Source organism: Typopeltis vanoorti, chromosome 25, assembly GCF_054136105.1.
Source record: "Typopeltis vanoorti isolate ZY-2024b chromosome 25, IOZ_Tvanoo_1.0, whole genome shotgun sequence".
NCBI classification, from domain to species: Eukaryota; Metazoa; Arthropoda; class Arachnida; order Uropygi; family Thelyphonidae; genus Typopeltis; species Typopeltis vanoorti.
Genome location: NC_143573.1, coordinates 38,846,623 through 38,867,193, shown reverse-complemented (window position 1 = coordinate 38,867,193; position 20,571 = coordinate 38,846,623). Strand labels below are relative to the sequence as shown.

General features: G+C 33.6%; 1 protein-coding gene and 1 non-coding gene across 9 annotated transcripts in view; both read left to right on the top strand.

The window, feature by feature from the left end:
• The window catches only part of LOC150092673 (liprin-alpha-1-like), a 778,236-nt gene that overhangs the window by 14,217 nt on the left and 743,448 nt on the right, over positions 1 to 20,571 (top strand). The gene's annotated exons all lie outside the window — the stretch shown is intronic.
• TRNAP-AGG (transfer RNA proline (anticodon AGG)) lies at positions 2,145 to 2,216 on the top strand. Its single transcript has one exon. It is a non-coding gene; the product is annotated as a tRNA-Pro (tRNA).

The following is a 20,571-nucleotide window of genomic DNA, read 5'->3' as shown; positions in this document are numbered from 1 at the left end:
CCATTGAAAAAAACATCTGCATCCAAAATCCTCATCTTTGTTTCTGTGGAGATAGATCCAGATTTTAGACAAGTCTCTGACCTTTGTTTTAGCCATTCCAAATCTTCTTCTGATGTTTTCTGAACAGCAGTTCTTCACATTAATGATGGAGCTGAAGTACTCAAATTTGCTGACTTTCTCAATTATTTCTCTAAGATATATTTCCTATTTCTCAGGAGTACTGTACCAACAGTATCAATTTACTGCCTATCCTAATTCATGTCTTAAGCTTATCCAATGCTACATGATGTCCTCAGCATAGATACTACAAACTGGTGAGGAGAAAGTAGGCATAACATCCTTGCATAACTCCCTTTCCAACCTGAAACCAATCAGTTAATCCAACACCTGTTATTACCATGGCTTCTTGCTCACTGTACAAGTTACTATCAACCTGATAATGTGTCGAGGAAAACTTCCATTATTTTCATTACCTTCCACAGTTTTATATGCTGAACACAGTCAAAAGCTTTAAGTAATCTATGAAGCACATTACCAAAGGGAGTCTAAACTCTTTATACTTTTCAATGATCTGTCTAAGGCAAAGGATCTGATCTCTGGTGCCCTTGCCTTTCCTGAAACCTGCTTGTTCCTCAGGCACCTCCACTTTGGCCTGAATCCTATGTAGAATGATCTTTAATCAAATCTTGCTTGCATGAGAGATTAAACTAATAGTTCTATAGTTATTGCAATCCTTCACATCTCTCTTCTTGCAGTAGTATGGAAAACAATTTCTTCCAATTTCTAGGGCCATGATCCTGTCTCCCATATCATTGTAATCAATCTGAACCACTCTTATTTCTTCATCCGCTTATGTTCTTAATTAACTCTGTTGGGATTTCTACACCTGGGGCCTTATTGGTATTAAGCTGTCTATTCTTTTAACTGCATGCTTAAGTAGAGGTGGTTCCAAATTGGAATTTTCCTGATGAGAAGGCTCCTCCAAACTTTCCTTATTCTCTCTGCTGTATAGTTCTATTCTTTTTATCTTTTTTTGATTTCCAGTTCTCCAGTTAGTACTGCTCCATTTCTGTCTTTGATATCATTCAGTGTCAGTTTAAGTTTGTTCTTAAGGTCACAAACAAAGCAAAATATCGTATTATAATTGTGCCTCCTCCTCTGGAACTCTGTCTCTTCACATTTGCTAGCATAATTTTCTTGTCCTGTGCACTGAATTTTCTGACTTCTGTACATTTGGAATTTATTTGCTAATATTATTGCTTCCTGTGTTAGCAAATACTGGTTGCACTCATGTCTTCTGCTCTGTTAATGTCACTTACAAAACATTAGACATAAAAATAATGGCAGATTAAATAAAAATCACACTGTAAATTTAAGTGTTAGACATCTGGAAGGTATGGGGAAAGGAATGGTTGCCAAGTCAAAAACTGCATACTGCTGAATGTTAAAGTCCACCCATACTGTAATCTTTGAATAGTTTTTCAACTCTAGATGAGAAATAGTTATACTAAGTTTTTTGCATGTATGGTGGACTGTGGATTTTTTTTCAATTGTTTATTTATTTATTTTTATTTAATTTATTTATTTTTTACATAGTTCCAGAACAGAAACCCTGCGCTAGAGACTAAACATGAAAGTTTTCAAGCCACTTCTGGCCTCCAACTTATTTTGTAATTTCACAGATTTTCCATTTATTTGATACTCTCTGATGTATTTCTCTTTCATATTTGTTGTAATTCTTTAGCAGTAACTTCATTTTTGTTTTAAATGGCCTATTTATGTTGTGTGTCATATTCTTAACCACACGACCAGCCATATGGATAAAATACACGCTCTTCATATCCATCATATATCTCAATGTAATATCAATGGTATTACAATTTTAATATGCGCTTTGCATCCATGGTAACCTTGACGTCTATAGATGTCATCGCTGGTTGGGTAGTTAATTTTCAGTATTCATTTATAATTTTTGCCTTGTAATTTAAATCTTTCATAATCACTTTGAATTCATTGAAATGTTTTTTAGACAAATTAGTTGGGCAAGTAAAAGGAAGACGATCCTAATGGGAAATATTAATTATAGGAATGTGGATTGGAAAGAAGAGATAGTGAATTTGTTGAGTTTCTGCAGGATAACAAGCAGCTCGTTGGTCTAGGGGTATGATTCTCGCTTAGGATGCAAGAGGTCCCGGGTTCAAATCCCGGACGAGTCCACGAAATTTTTTCCATAGCGCAATTGGAAGAGTGAAGGTACACTGTGCCCTTCGATTGGAATAAGCCTAAGTTCGATTCTCGTCGTGACGGGAGGAACCTTTATGTGGACTTTTTTAATTGAAGGTGAGTTAGCCGATCTCATACGGAGGTAGCAGGATTTTTTCTCCTGGAAACTTGGGTTTTTCATCCCGCATACAGACAAATTGGCCCTTCAGAACGCACACAATTTACAGACAAAAAATACTAGCTGTGGTAGTGGTGGTGGTTATGGGCAGTAGATGGCGTTGATGTAGGTGATTAGTAGTAGAGGTTCTGTGTAGTAGTGGAGACGGAGAGTTGTACAGTAGGTGTCCTCCTGCAATGAGTCTTTGGAGGTGTCACGAATAATAATAACTATCTAAAGTAGCATGTGATGGAAGTAACGTGAGGTTCATCGGTGTTAGATTTGGTGATATTCTCACAGGATGTGCTTGTGAATGAGGTATCAATGCTGCCACCTGTTGGTGAAAGTGATCATGTTAGTTAGTCAAACAGGATAAAGTTGTTATCAAGAAGATCTATATGCAGAACTATAAGGTGAGTGATTATAAAAAGTGTCATAGTCAACTAGCATCAATACGATGGGTCGATGAACTGTGTAGAAAAGATGTTAACAATGCATGATAAGGCAGTATCTAACACAAGCAATGCATAACTACATACCAATTAGAGTAGGATTGAAATGGATGAACAGTGAAATCAAGCAAGCAGTGTTACAAAAGAAGTTATAGAGGAAGTACAAGACAGTTTGTATTGAACAGATGCATGAAGAATATAAAGTGCAAGCCAGAAAAGTGACAAGCATAGTTAAAAAAGAAAAAGTAAAATATGAGAGGAGATTGGCCAAGCAGGTCAGAACTAATCCAGGGAATTTTTCTGTTATATGGCAAACAAGAGGAAAATAATATGGCAGGTTGACACCGCGTGATAGTTGTGGTAGCAGAGTAACCATAGCAAATGATGTAATGGAATTATTTAATGAACATTTCATCAGTGTATATCATAGTGGTGTGAATGATGCTGTGCAACATGTAGAAGGAAGGCAAGGAATTAAAGGTGAAAGAATCAAGTATATCTAGTGTTGCTTGCATTAGATGTTAATAAGGCTATGGGAATGGATAACATATCACTACATATTTTTAAAGAATGTGCAAAAGAGGTAGCCATGCCCTTGACCTAATTATTTAATGAAAGTCTTGCAGTATGGACAGTTCCTAAGCAGTGGAAAGAAGGCAAAATAATACCTCTCCACAAGCATGGTTTGATAATAGAAGTTTCCAATTATAGACTGGTCTGTATATCTGCAATAGTAATCAAAGTGCTGGAAAAAATTCCAACACTTTGATCCATGCTGACCATCATAGATTCTCTATGATGGTCAGCATGGGTTTGTAAAGGATATGTCTTGTTTTAGCAGTCTGCTTATGTTTTATGATAAGGTGACAAATATGTTAGATAAGGGAGTATCATATGCAATGTTATTCTTGGACTTTGCAAAAGCATTTGATAGCTTGTCACATGATAAGTTGGTGTACAAGCTGCAGAGGATAGGAACAGATAGTATATTAGATGGATATCGTTCAGAGAGAGCGATACCAGCAAGTTGTGTATGATGGAGCAGTGCCTCAGAAAAGGAGGATGATCAGTGGAATGCCTCAGGGTTCTGTTCTTGGGCTGCATATTGTTTAATTTATTTATGTTTTAACTTGCTAATGATATTTCATGTGGATTGACCTGGCATTTTTAAATATTTGCCGATGATGCAAATTTGAATAGACTCTTAGCTTGGACAAATGAATGGGATTTCAGTTTTAATATTAATAAATGCAAGGTATTACACTTTGGGATACAGAGATATAAGGTTATGTACTGTATTAGTGAAGCTGTTCTTCAGGAAGCGGATGAGATTCAGGATCTTGGAGCAATAGTAGACAGTGGACTGACGTTCCATGGGCACATCACAAGCACATTGTATCTCTGCTATGATAAAAAGTACATTGACATGTGGATAAGGAGGTGGTGGTGGTGCCTCTATATAAGGCATTGATCAGGCCACATGGATTTTGCACTCAGATTTGGTCACCTGGTTTTCATTATGATGTGAAACCACTAGTGAGGGTCCAAAGACGAATGACCAAAGTGATATCTGGAGTGTTGGTTATGAAGAGTGTTTGGGGGAATGTGAATTACAGAGGTTGGTGGATATGAGGAGAAGAGAAGATATGATAGAATCCCTGAACTAATTTGAAGTTCTCTAACAGATCAACACAGAAGAAATTATGGAGTGGATGTTAAGATGGGAAGATAAGAAGCTATCCCTGGAAGATGTGATGAAGAAGGGTATGAGGAGTATATTTTTTGCATGGAGAATTGTTGTTGAGTGGAATACATTGCTGGAGTGCTTTGTGAATGCAGGTAGTGTAAATCACTTCAAAGCTCATATGATATGATAAATGCCCACTGGTTGAGTGGGCCTCCCACGATGAGTGTTGACTCCATGGGGGTTACCAAAATAATAATAATAGTAATATTATTATTCTGTGGAAATAGACAATTATATCTTAAAATCTTTATTTGTAAGATTTTGTTTCTTTTTTATTATTAAGGAATAAATCCATAATTTTTTGAGGAATAGTTATCTTGTTTTATTCCTTTTTTTTTCAATCTGAAATCTAGATTGGTATTGCATTATCATTACTATTATTATTACTATTTATGTGATGTGTCCAAGAAGTCTGATTCACCATGGGAGGGCACACTGCTTCACTAAACAACTAACCATCTCTCCTGCTTAAACTTCCAATATACACCATTAACACATAATGTCATCTACCACCACTTGTATTTTTTGTCTGTAAACTGTGTATGTACACTTGACCAATTTGTCTGTATGCAGGATGAATAGCCTGAGTTTCCAGGAAGGAAAACCCTACTATGAGATTGGTTAACTCATCTTTGGTTGACAAAAAGCCCTATAAATATTCCTCTCATTGTGATGAGAATTGAACTCTGGTCTTTTCCACTCAAAGAGCACAACATCCTGTTGTTTTTCCAGTTGTTTCTGATAAGTCTTTTTTTGAATGCTATATTCTTCTACTGCAGAAAAAAAAATAAAGATATTAATATTCAAGTAGCACTTTGCATTTAATAGATTAGTAGTAAATATCTACGCTGTTGAGTAGTTTTCTCTAAATATAGTTCAGTCCATTAATTAAATTAACATTCAACAGATTTGGAATTCTTCTTAGAGATCAATATTTATTGATGCCACTTTTTTTTTGGGACTTCCTAGTTCTCTTCCCACCCCCAACCCAGAATCCATCACAGTATATTACAGAGCTTGAAATCCTCTTCTTCCATGTTATATCGCAGATTATTGGTTTTTTTTTTTTTTTTTTTAATATATAGATATATAATTTTTGCTTTTAAAATTTCCAGATAAATTTATTTTTGCATTTATAATTTTGAGATTTGAATTTGCATGTTTCAATTTAAATTGGCATGTTTCAGATCTGAAAGATTTCAAAATTTTCTAAGAAAAGCATAATTAATATTCTTGCAAGAGTGAAATGCTGTTTTAAGATGCCCACTTAAAACATGATACTAGTTTAAACTCATAATTAGGTTTAACGAAATGAATACAGCACCAGAATTTGCATGTTTCATAATTCCAACATTCTGTCTCTGTCACAGAGATGTCTTTTGGGATCTTCCAAGTTTGTATTTGCTGTAATAAAGTTTTTTGTGCAAGCTGAATCCAAGGTTATCTACACCTTAACTGACCATAGTTGTGGTTTCAATGTATTTCTTGTGTTCTGCACAGCAGATGTTGACAGAGCTCCCAGATTATCTATAATATGATAAGTTGTGAAAACAAGGAACCTTGTGCTACCTGGAACAGAGCGGATCTTTAGAAGAGAGCATATAGGGGAAGCCATCTTCAGATGAGGTTTGAAATCAGTGTGGAGGTTATCTTTAAAGTTCTGGCTATTTCTTCTGAAGTATTCCAGAAATAGGGAATGGTAATAGCATTATTATAATATGCATGATGAGAGGAATGTGAGATGATGGGATAAACAACTATTTTGTTGATCTTTTTGTCATGGTAGCCACTATTATGACGTTAAGCAAGGAAAAGTGAGTTCTGCTACGAGGGAGCCTGGTTGGAAAAGTTTGAAACTCTGTTACAAGGATTTTTATAATACTGTATTGTTGGGAGAGGAAATGGATAATGGGAAATTCTGTGTATGTATCTATATACCCATGTGGGAGGTTTCTGTAACTGAGGAATAAAGAATCCAATATGTGTGTGTGGCCATATGGAGAATACATCATCAATGTATGTTAGCCAGAAAGGTTTGAGAACAGCAGTATTGAGAGTATGTTTTTCAAAGTAATCCGTATAGAAGTTGGCAAGAGGAGAGCCCATGGTTGGTACCCTCTATCTATTTATATATGGTGTCATGCCAAGTGAAGTAACAAGTATGGATGGGGAAGTGAAAAGATGAATGATGTTAGAGGGAAAACCTTTTCAGGTAAAATGTCAAAAAAGGGGAGTATTGGTTAAATAAAGAATTGATGTCAAAATTAACTATGATGTTTACTATGCAGCAATGGGTTTACCAGTTTTAGGTAAACTGTATATTGGAAGGAGGGGAGGGAGGTAGTAACCAATATGTGACATTTTGAAACCCCATATTTAATTATTTTTCTGTACTTTATTCATTCCATTAAGCCTAACTATGAATGCTTCAAAAATTTCAGGGAGTAAAATTGTAACACACACACAAGCAATACACAAGAGAAACTTAGTAGACTAGGGTCTTAGCTAGGAAGCCTGGCCTCAGAGAGCACTGGGAGGAAGCTTAGGTTATAGTTCAAGATGAAAAATTACTGTTTTTTTTTGTGTGTGTGCGTGCATGCACATACACTAAACTTCCCAAAATATGGGAAACAGTAATTCATAGGTATCCCAAGTTACAGCCTGGGATACCTACTAATGTCCATGCTCTTAGCTAGGACTGTAGACTTTAGTCTGTTAACTTTAATTTCACCCTGTGTTGCTTTGTGTGAGTTAAAATGTATATTGTATTCCCTGAAGATGTCTCTGTGATAGAGACAAAATATTGGAGGTATTAAACTGCTAAATTCTTATTTGCACTGTTTTAGGTCCATTAAATGTTCAAGATGTATTCTGTTCTTGTCTTCCTCCACTCAAAAACCTCTTTTGTAGTGATCAGGTACAAACTGTTCAACTTATTTAATTATAAAGAGCTAATAAGCTTCATTTCGGCAATGAAAACATTACTTAAATTTAGGGGATATTGAATCCCACATAGTTTTAAAACCGAATAAGAAACTCAAAGATTGGAATCAGAGAGTTTCTTGCCGAATATAGTAAACTATATAAAGTATCGGCGAACACTTAGCGTGAGCTAATGCAAGTGACCCTAGTACGTAGTACAATACTGGACGACTCGTTGCAAAGGTGGGGAAAGTTCAGATCGCTATTCTTAGGTATTTTCCATAATGTAAAAACACATTTCCTAGGAAATGTATGCTGTTATTACATTATGGAGGGAGGTCACTACCCAGACCGGTTTCAGCCTTTTTTGAGGCTTCATCAGTGAGTAGCTAGACCTAATACCAAAGTGTATAGCGAAAAGAACTTATATACTCTGCGAACGAGTTTTCCAAACAGGTGCAACCATTAAGTTATTTAAGTATAAAGAGCTAATAAGCTTCATTTTGGCAATGAAAACATTACTTAAATATAGGGGATATTGAATCCCACATAGTTTTAAAACCGAATAAGAAACTCAAAGAGTGGAATCAGAGAGTTTCCATAATGTAAAAACACTTTCCCCACCTTTGCAACGAGTCGTCCAGTATTGTACTACGTACTAGGGTCACTTGCATTAGCTCACGCTAAGTGTTCGCCGATACTTTATATAGTTTACTATATTCGGCAAGAAACTCTCTGATTCCAATCTTTGAGTTTCTTATTCGGTTTTAAAACTATGTGGGATTCAATATCCCCTAAATTTAAGTAATGTTTTCATTGCCGAAATGAAGCTTATTAGCTCTTTATACTTAAATAACTTAATGGTTGCACCTGTTTGGAAAACGCGTTCGCAGAGTATATAAGTTCTTTTCGCTATACACTTTGGTATTAGGTCTAGCTACTCACTGATGAAGCCTCAAAAAAGGCTGAAACCAGTCTGGGTAGTGACCTCCCTCCATAATGTAATAACAGCATACGTTTCCTAGGAAATGTGTTTTTACATTATGGAAAATACCTAAGAATAGCAATCTGAACTTTCCCCACCTTTGCAATGAGTCATCCAGTATTGTACTACTTGCATTAGCTCACGCTAAGTGTTCTCCGATACTTTATATAGTTTACTATATTCGGCAAGAAACTCTGATTCCAATCTTTGAGTTTCTTATTCGGTTTTAAAACTATGTGGGATTCAATATCCCCTAAATTTAAGTACTGTTCAACTTATGTTTCAATCATATCACTTATATTTTACTCCTCTCCACCTGTCTTTAAATGCACCATAAGAGGCTTGGTGCTACCGTAGTCATGCTTCTTTGGACAAATTCTTATCAAAATTTTTCATTCCCTTTTTTTCCAGTTTTTTCACCTTATTTTCTCATATTGACTATATGAATATTAACATTTCTGCACCTGAGCAAAATATTTATTAAATAAATCTAAATTAAAGATACCAAGAAATTATATACTTGGTTTAATCCCTTATCCAAATGTAAGCAAACAAAGTTTGCACCTGTAATATTTTCAGGACTGGGACAACTCGTGTACAGAAGCTAATGACTTCACATCACTTGCCTTGGTATCCCATAATGCAAAGCACATATCCTTAGGGACATGTATAATGCTATGCATTATGGGAAGGATCACTAACCAGACTGGTTTCAACCTTTATTGAGATCTCATCAGTGGGAGCTAGACCCAGAGGTGATACCAAGGTTGAAGTAATGCATAAGTCATATTTTCATATACGAGTTGCCAAAAGGTGTCACACCTTATTATTATGAAACTCTGGATTAGAGATAGTTAGCTGTTGAAAGTTTTTCCACTTGGTTATACTATAAATTAAAGATACCAAGAAATTATATACTTGGTTTAATCCTTTATCCAAGTGTAAGCAAACAAAGTTTGCTTACACTTGAATAAGACTGGTTTTGACCTTTATTGAGGTCAAAACCAGTCTGGGTAGTGACCCTTCCCATAATGCATAGCATTATACATGCCCACAAGGATATGTGCTTTGTATTATGAGATGCTAAGGCAAGTGATGTGTAGTTGTTACCATCTTTACTACTGGCCCAAACTTTGTTTGCTTACACTTGGATAAAGGATTAAACCAGGTATATAATTTCTTGGTATCTTTAATTTATAGTATAACCAAGTGGAAAAACTTTCAACAGCTAAATATAAATCTAATAGAAGAATAGTTATTTATTTTTATATTTTATTTATTTATTTTATTTTTTTCTCGTGACGTGTGTGAGTGTGTATGTCTGTAGTTGTAGAAATGAAGGAACTTTATATAAGTTTGGGACACTTGAATGATCAGGTAAAATTAAATTATTTATATCTGCAATCTTTATTTTCATAGCATGCAATTATCGAAATTTCTAAGAAATATTATTTTTAATTAGTATTAAGAGAGAGTCCTCCAGGGAGTAAGGAACTCATCGAGGGAGGCTGTATTATTCGTATGCCATTATACTTGACGGCATTCATTCTCAACTTCCATAGATGTCCTTTCCCCAACCTCCATAAAATGAAAAACTCCATTTACTGAAATTCTGTATAATCTATCAGAAGTTTAGAAGTCTCAATCATATCACCTATCTTTCTCCTGTTTACTGGTGTCTGCAGCTTACAAATTCTCAGTCTATCTTCATAATCTGTATTCCACAATCCTGATATCATTTTTAACACTCCCCTTTGCACACTCTCCACTATATCAGAATCATCACAGAGACCAGACCTGTGCACAATAGTCCAAGTGAGGTCTTATCAAGGCCTTGTAAAGTGTACTATATCTGAAGGGATAGCTGGTTAAGAAAAAGTGTCTAGGCTGTTGGGAGAATGATGAGAATTATCTGTCGTTCTCAGTGGGAGGCAGACAATTTGTGTTAGATCATTACTCAGAGCATACATACTTCAGCATCTCTTCCAGCTTGAATTCTAATGGGAAAGGAAGTCAGTTTGAATTATGAACATTCAAGTCTTAGAAAGATGAACTTCCAGTTAATTGAATCATAGAAAATCAAACTTCAGAGATAAATAATCAAAGAGTTCAGATGGTTATCACAATTAGGAGAGCAATAAAGGCAGGAAATGTAAGACACAAAGTATTCCATGGAAGCCAGAGCAGATCATGAAAAGGGAATTCAAGGTTTTTCAGTCTAGCATGGAATGGAATGTCAGATATGACAAATGCACATGCATGTATCCTTCTTATGGAAGAAATCATGCAAAATGTAGTTTGAATAATTGAGCTGGACGATGGTTGTTGATAATACCGCTTAAAGGTTCTGCAAGAAATAACACATCAGGTTTTGATGCATGTAAGTGGTCACATACATCATTAATATTTGTATACTGAGGCCACAAATTGAAATCATTTATATATTTACTTTTGCGTTGGATTTTGTTATTTTCTGAATTTCTGGGTGTATTTATTTTATTTTATTTTTATTGTTCATTTTTGTTACGGTTTGTGGAAGATTTTTCTGAACCACACTCTTCCTGTTATTTTATTTTATTTATTTATTATTATTATTTTTTTTTTTTTTGGTAGCTGGTGATGTCAGAAACTTGGAGAGTAGGGGCATGTTGTGGAAATGAAAGACTTATGAACATGAGACTGTCACTTGGGGAATATGCATGGCTTCTGAAGTTGCATGTCCTTGGCAGTTTTGGCCTGTTTAGCAGGATGAAAAATCTAAGTTTCCAGTAGGAAAAGCTATCACTTCCATATGAGGCAGGCTAACCAACTACCTTAAATTGAAAAGACCTTATAAAGGTTCTTCATGTCCTAGATGGGATTTGAATTCAGGTCTTTTCATTCAAAGGACATCTTTGATACTGATTGAGCTATCAAATCATACACCCCCCCCCCCCAAAAAAAAGGCAAAATCTGGACAAGCAAATGGCATCAGGATTCTTTGTTGGATGATTAGAAGTGTTCTAACTCATTGCTGTCAGTTTCAGTCCAGTGTGTACTATTTAGCAGTTAGCATTCAGAGCCATTTTATTGTTGTACTACTACTCTGAAATGGAGTCTATTAAAATATAAATGTATATATACATACATTTTCTATATAGATAGAAAAGTATATTTTTATTTTCTATAGGAATATACTGGAATAAATTATAAACATCATTTATTCTAGGATATTCCATTATTTCATTTGCTTATAGTTATCATGGAAGTATAGACATTTAATCTAATAAGTGGTATAGTTACCACATGGAGGCTGTTTTTTTTAAAAAAAAATTACAAATTTATTTGTTTAACTCTTTACTAGTTTCATGTGCTTTGCAGCACACTTCTTCAGGAGAAACATTAAAAAAATGAATATTCCAGTAACATTGTTTACTACAAACATTCCAACAGTATCAGATATAAACATTTAAATAGATCACGACTTCAGGTTGATTCTACTTCATTTAAAAATTCTTGAAAACCACAACAAAATAAGGAATTATCCTACATCAATATTTCATGTTTCATCAAAAATCTAGCTGTACTCTTCATTTCTAATATAACATTAGAAAACATTATTTATATTTATTTTTTTTAATGTATTTAAAAATATAAAGCGAAAAAAATTTAAAAATTATTTCTCCTTAGGAAATGAACTATAAAGTACACAAAACTAGTAGAGCATTAAACTGATAAATTAAAAAAAAAAAAAAATAGTCCATATGGTAACCATACCATCATTAGATTAACATGAAAACTTTATATTAAATAAACCAAACAAGGAAAATGAGAAATTGGCAGTAAGATGCAGTTATGAATAATCAGCATTGTCAGTCAAGCTTGCTGCTTGTAAAGTATGATAATATTAAATAATCAAAGACTTAGTCTACAATTAAGCTGTATAGATTGTTGGAAACATTACTGAGAAAAGTGTGGAGTTAGAAATACTGAAGGAGTAAGTATATATAGTTTGCAGTCCAAGAAATAAAATCAAAAGATTGAGAAAAAAAAATCCAGACAAATATGGATTATTCTGCTATGGAGAAGAATGAAAGCAGAATACGGTAAGAGATGATGATATGAAAAAATTGCTTAAAAAATGTTTAGTAACATTATGTAATTTCAGAATATGTCTTGTATGGGATGTGACTAGTTTTAAAAGAAGGTGTTTTGAATTGATGTGGAGAATATTATTGAAAAGACACTAAAGAAAGAACTTTAAATGAGACTGAATTAAATAGGAATGTCAAATCATTACTATTACAATGATGCTAACTAAAGTATATTAAAATTTGCAGGAAATGTGGCGGGGCAGATGGGATGCATATATTAAATAATTTTAAAAAGAGGTACCTAAACAGTTATTTAATCATCTCATCTTATGAAAGTAAAAATAATAAACTCCAAATTGATTACGTATATATGAGAGGATTAAAAAGAATTCATAATTGCAAAGTGATACCCAGTTACATAACATTGATAAGAAATAGCAGTGTCACAGGGTTAGTTGTGAATGATTCCAGTAGGACTTTAATATTTTGCTGTTAATTTAGGAAGATAGCAATCAGAATGTTGTAAACAGCATTTGAAGGGGGATCTTTATGCATCTTTCTGTTTCAAGACAGTTTGAGTAGTAATTTCATTTTAAAAGTGATCTTACTTCTATTTTCAGCAGTGCCTGTTGAAAAGCAGCCCTAGAAGAAAATTTTAAAAACATGGATTGGAAAAATAGAGGAATGGGAAAGAACTAAATCGCCTGTGATTCATTGATGATATTGTTCTTTTAGGAAACTCTGCAGAACTTCAACAAATGATCAGTGAATTGATTGCATTAAGTAAAAAGAAAGGATTAGATATAAAAGACAAAACAAAAAGAATATATAATAAATACATTCTTTTTGTTTCAGATACATCACCAAAAAAGCCAATACAAATGAAACTCTAGGAAATTGATATAGTAACTCCTATGCAGGGCCGGCACTTGGTTGGGTGTCGCCCTCTTGCAAAGCTGAAATGGGCACCCCCAAACAAATGGCAATTTATTTTTATTTTTGTCATAAGTGGAAAGAATTTACAAGAATTTTTTTTAATTTGTAACTGTAAATTTGCAGCAATTATATTTACTTACCTAATTATTATTACTTAATTTGTTTACAAAAATTTAAAGAAAGAATGAAACTTCATACTAACACTTCAAAACAGCACCCACCTTGTAGTGGTGTCAGCCCTGCTCCTATGTTTACCTAGGACAAACAGTAGAGGGATATATAATGCTTGGTTGGATATAGCCAAGGGTTATATCCAACCTCTATCCAAGGATAAAGGTTGGATATACTCATTATTGTCTGAATACATATCTTCTAAATAACATCTAGAAGGTGTATTCAGACAATGAGAGTTTCAATAATGAAAGGTGTAGCTACAACACTAAACACAAAGATAATCTTCATGAATGGCAGGCAGTTTCAGATACAAATGTTAAAAGGCATTTGTATCTGAAAAACATCAAAATGAGGAATTAGATAATTAGCATTATTTGTTATGTATAGTCCCACAAAAGGTTTTACAAAGTCAGAAGCAGAGGAATTTTTCAAGTCATTAGAAAAAGTAGCTTAAAAAGAAATATTGGTCATTGTTGGAGATTTAAACAGCAGAGTAGGAAATAAATACTCCATATTTGAATAAAATATGGAGAAAAGAGCATAGCTAATAATAATGGTAAATATATATTGAATTTCTGTTCAGAACATGGCCTAGTCATTCCAAACACTATGTTCCAACATAAAGATTTGCACAAATTCATATGGAGAAAAGGCACAAGAAATAAGAAAAGTCTTATTCTGGTTCAAAATATAGGCATATACATGGAATTTGAAATAGGAAGTGATCATTTAATTTACAGCAGGGTAAAAATAAACATCACATCGAAGAGAAAAATATGTAAGGAAGTTTTTAAAAAAGAATCTAAACACTTATAGCTTTCAGAATCAAACTGTAGACTCAAATGTACAAATATTATTAAAGAAAAAATGAAGGAATTAAAACATTCAAACCTTGGGGGAATCATTAGAAGACCAAAGAAAATGCTGCTGGATGATTCAGTCAGAGTGGCATATGGTGAATATGTTTGTAAGGATAGAAAAACCCATAATCTCATGGTGGATTCACGAAGTGAAAGTCGGCCATTAAAAAGAAGAAAACATATTGAAAGTTTCTAACAGTTAAGTCAGCAGATTCTTTAAGAGAATACAGAGAAAAATGTAAGAAGGCAATTTGTAAAGCAAGGTGTAAAAGTAGTTAAACAAAAGTCTTGTGAAGACTGATAAGAATATAGGAGATGAATATTAGGAAAGTTCCTTTGAACTCACTCTGATAGTGTAATATCATATACTTCATATGCATCTGAGACACTAGTTAATATACACATGATTTATGACTTGTTATTTTGATTAATCTTTTGAAAAGTCTGTCTCCCTGATAGTGTTCACATAGGGATGAAATACATTGGGGCTTTTGAATAAATTTATATAATTTTTGTTATGTGTGTAAACCATGAAACTTACTTTAATACATAATTTATATGTAAGTTGTAAGCCACCAGTTAAAATTGAAGGAGAAAAGAAAGATGGTTTGATGCAAAATCACAGCTAAGACAAGGATGCACATATTATCATTATTTGGATCACATTATGATAGATAATGGCACCTATTAGTGAAGGTTTAATGCCGTTATCTATCTATTAAAATTGGAGATGTTAATCTCAGTTCTTTACTTTATGTAGATGTTATGCTCCTAAATAAATCCATTACAAGTCTTCAGGATTCCATAACTGAATTGAATGACTAGCTGTAACAGATTTATCATGAAAATCAGCAACAGAAAGACAAGGACTCTGAAAAGGTACAAACACTGAAAATATCACTTGCATCTTGAATGGAGAATCTATAGAAAAAGTAAAACATTTTAGCTCAAATTCAGGCACAATTTTTACTGAAGATGGCAAATTAAATATGGACAGAATTAGCAAAGCTTGGTATGACAGGAAGTCAGCTGAGTAAATTTATATGGAATACGAGAGAAATTAATTAAAATACCTCAGTTCTGTATAAGACAGTGTTCAAAATAATATTAATTTATGGGTCTGACGGCTAGGTTAGAAGTAAAACAGTTCATAAGATTACACCTAAGATATGAAAGTGCTTAGAAAAAAATAAAGGAATGAACACGTGGCATCAGTGACACTCATATTAAAAATGAATGTATTATGAAGGAATTTGACATTGCTAACATTCAAGACTTAAACAGAATGATTGACCAAAGTTTAGCAAAACAGGTGTTCAATGCTAGGAGGGCAGGAAAATGACCCAGAGGAAGGCCAAGATCTAGGTGGATTGGTGGAGTTAGAGGTGCCTTAAAAGACTGAAATATAAGATCTCAAAATATTGTAGACCTGAACAAATTTACAAATTAATTTGTAAAATTGTTAATAGGTAGTCAGTACTACATGAAAAGATTACATTATTACTGTCATAGTACCACTCCCCTTTGAGGATATATATCAGAAATTTGATAACAATGATTTCGGAATTTGCTGGAAAACAAGTTATTTCATTTGGCACATATTGAGTGATTTTACAGGATCTTGGAATAATATACTTCTTAGCAAACTTGTCTCCCAGTTTCTCACCAAGTATTTTGTTTATTATTTTAAACAAAAATATTAAAACATTGTTTTAATATTTTTGCTTAAAATTGTTTTAAAATGCAGTATATGTTATTAAAGTTGTTCAATCACATAACGTATTACTGAAAATAATTACGATTGAAAATTGAAATAAGTGCTGTACAGAAAGATTTCTGTAGTTTCTATTATTGGCAGAGCCAGAAAGTTTCATAAAGTTTAAATTTGCAGAGAAAAAAAAGGTGAAAGATAACAGTTATTCAACATTAGTTTATGGTAGCTGGATAAAAAAAGTGTTTGCTTTTTGAAACTCTTTTAAGGTGTCAAAAGTAATTGAAAGCTTATGCAAATATAAACCTTCTGCATTGGTTGCCATTGCCTCTGCAAAAGATCCCATATATTCACCTTAGTACTTTTAAGGATATCAGCTCCAATTAAAATGAAGTATATGGGATTCTGGCTTGAGTAGTTAGTTCAGTACCTTAGCAATGAGTGTCAGCTCTAAATCACAGCTGAAACTTAAAAATTTCAAAAGTAAGTATTTATTTTATTTTACTTTATTATTATTAATTAATTTTTTTGCTCCCTTGATATAAAAATCACTATAAACTTTCTTTTAATAATTTCCTTTGTAAAGCTGACATTTTTTAAGGGCTTTTCCTTTGAAAAATAGGCAGACTTATTTAAAAATGATATAATATAAAAATAAATGTCATGGCTAGTTTAAGAGTACATACACTACGATTATGTTAAGTTTAATTTAGGAGCGTTCTTTAATACAAAATGATTTTGTCTTCATATGCTCTTCAGTTATCCAGTCAGTTTGTTGGTCAGATAATTGAAGATTTTTGTTAACTGAAGGTGCATTTACATGGTGCTATACTAGAAGTTAGATGACATGCTAATACATTCAAGGGTTGGTTATTTGAAGGTCAGATAACTGAGGGATCACTGTGTGTGTGCGTGCGTGGCATAGTGAAACACTAGGATTTTTTTTTCTTTTCATGGTAATTCCATCCATATATAACCCTTTAACCTACCCTTCCATTAGCTGCTTAAAGAGTTAGTAACCAGAAATATTGCTCTGAAGACAAACATGATATTTTTTCACAATAATACCATAAGACACTACTGTAATACTGTATTGTTTTTAGATATATTAGTGGGGAAGTGCCAGCCTTGGAGAGACCTGGGTTTGAATCTCATCTAGGTTATCAACTGCGAGGTGAATTAGCCAGTCTTTATGAAGTAGCAGAGACTCTGGTTTTTCATCCTGCAAAACAGGCATACAGGCCAGAAGAATACAAAATTAACAGACATAATGCACTAGCCTTACAACCTTAGTTGTTTTGATGTAATTCCAAACATCCAAGCCTTGAAGAGCAGAAAGAGGGTAGATTTCCTTGGTGGATTATAATTTACTCTTGTAATGCTTATTTAGTGCCCTGTAAATTTTTCAAGGACCTTGAATATAAGGAATGATGGTTTGTGTCACTTTTTTTTTTTTTTGTAGGTACATCCTCTTTATTAAATAGTGCTAGTCTAGTTTAGTGGCAGGAATGGTGTACAGCTTGACCACTTGCATGGGTCAGTTAAACTGAAATCAATGAAACAAATAAATAAAAAAAATAAATACTGTATATATATATAATCAGCATTTTCACTGTTTAGTGAAGCTACCAATTTGTAGTGGCTCAGTGGCAGGACTGGCCTTCTCTATAAAGGGGCCTGGGTGCAAGAAACCTTTTGGGGCCCTAAAATATTTTGCAAAGGTAAAAATTAAAGGATTTGAAATAAACGTATTGTAAAACCTCTTACTTACAAATGATTTTGGCACAGGAAAATAACAAAAAAAAAAAAAAAAAAAACACATTCGAAATATCATACGTTTCAACAAATGTGTACCGACTGTGCCCACTTGATCATGGGGCCCGAGTGCATTGCACTCACTGCACCCCTGAGATGGCCGGCCCTGCTCAGTGGCATCATAAATGTTCATCCAAAAGTAAGCAGTTTGCACCTGCTGTCACTAGTGTAATATTCAGTCTGTTCCCATATTATATCCTTAATGTGTGTGGAATTTTGCTAGTGTTCAGCTTGTTCAGTGATCACATTTTCAATACACCTGTTTTCACAGCTGAAAAGCTTTCAGAAATGGAAAACAGGGAGTATTATGAATAAAACAAGTATTTGATTAGAGATTATTCTCATGTGTCATGTTTGATTTTCCAACTAATTGCTATTATGCTCTGAACAGTTCAGGAACCAAGACCTAACATTCAAAAAACGAGATCCAATAAGTCTTTAATTTAAAGTATTTATTTTCTTCAGTAATTAATATTCTGTATATAAATCCTTTGAACAATGTTTTCTTTAAGTAAAGTATTGTTTCACTAATGGTACGACTGCTGTACAAGTTGAATTTAGGGCTGCATTCACGAAATGTGGCCTGTATTCCGGTACTGTCCTCAGGAAATATAGAAAATTCAGATATGCCATGACCTGTTGATAGAGAAAATTGAGGGATAAATGATCAAAATAAAATTAGAAAATCAAATGTATCTATTATTTATTCAGCGTTGATAACATGCACATAAACACACAGACAACATAAACTTAGTCTAGACTTTCCTATCCGATACCATTAAAAATATCAGCTATTTCTACTGGTATTAAAAATCTACGTATTTAATTCAACAAACCTTGTATATGCATTCACGTATATATAGTAGGCTACAAAAATTATGCTGGAACAAGCTAAGAGAAGTTTGGGAAACATTGATATGTAGAAAGATTTACAATTAATTCATTTTGACCCTTGATATTAATTTTTTTCTATTCTATTTACAGTTTAAATGTAACTATTCTGTTTACACCTGACTGTCATTAGGAATTATTAGATTGTGAACCTGATAATTTTGAAGACAATGATACAAAGTAGGAGATTTGTAGATTGTATTATGTATAATTAATCCAAGCATGCTATATATCTAATATTGCATTGTTAAGGGATGACCATCAGAACTTTATAATCCCAAATTATAAAGTAGTATATATTTTTAGTACTTTATATTTGAAGGTTCAAAATAAAAACTTCTACAAATATGAATGTAAATTGTATTTCACTTTTATATACATTTTCTGCATATTTTTTAAAAATATATTTTGGTATAATCGTGAAATAATGTTTGCTACTTGTTTACTAACAAAACCTAGTCTTCTAGTTAGTAGACTAGGTTTGGGTAGCTAGTGAAGCCCTATCCTTCTTAAAGCACTGACTATTTGTAGCTTATGCTTTTTATTTTAATTAAAAGAAAGGACTTAAAAATAACGTACATGCTCAATCGCATAAATAACTTTGATTAAACATGAAGGGATGAATCTATTTTCATATGATCTAAAACTGTTTCATATAACAAAGACATTCCTAATAGCATTTTTTAAATTATCATCAGATTATAACCAATGTGGTTACTGTTGAGTTTTTAGCAGTTTCAAAAGGTCATAAACTTAATGCATGTTAGTACTGTCAGTAGGCTAATTGTTAGAGAAGCGCAGATGAGCAGAAATTGCATTCGGTGACTTCGTGAGGTACCAGAAGGTATGACTTCTATTTGGGCAAGAGGACAGTTTTCTGCTGTTGGTCTTTATTTGCTGATAGTTGCTTCACAATTATTGCATGCTTCCGCATAGTTAGAGTATGAAGCTGGGGTTCTTGATGTAAGCTTTTTTCTTCTGTTCCCTACACCACGATTCTGTTCTCGCACCACGAATTTTTAACTTTAATTTGGGGGAAAGAAGTGCGAGTTATATTAGAATAAATACGGTATAACTGTTTGTTATTTAAGTAAGGAAATGCAATTTTTTATTTATTTGTAGTTGTATTGATTATGATAAGCATCATAAATTTAAATCTATATGACGGCGAATTACATTGAGAATAGATCAAACTTCACTTGGATCATCCAAGTGAATTCTAGAGGAAATTGTCTTTTGGTGGTGTGGCAGTAGTAGAGGTACATTAATATCCGAACGGAAACTGTAAAGAAATCTGAGCAGCGGCTGACTGGCTAATCACATCCTTCCTGGTCGATGATCTTTGGTATCCTTAGGCCACTCCCTTCCCTTATTGTCAGAAGTGTAGCCTATTGAATGACGGAGACCACTAGGAAAATTATCTGTAGTTGTGCAAGTCAGTTTTCATTAAAGCAATAGAATGCCTAGCCATTGTGGATGGTGCGGTTGCATGAATAACGGGTATTTTTCTCCTCTCGCGTGCGTCTCTTTCTTTCAGTGTTTATCAGCGATTCACTATCAACTGTCATGGAGAGTGACCTAGCTGGATGCTATTTCATGAATGTTTTGATAACATATTGCGAGAT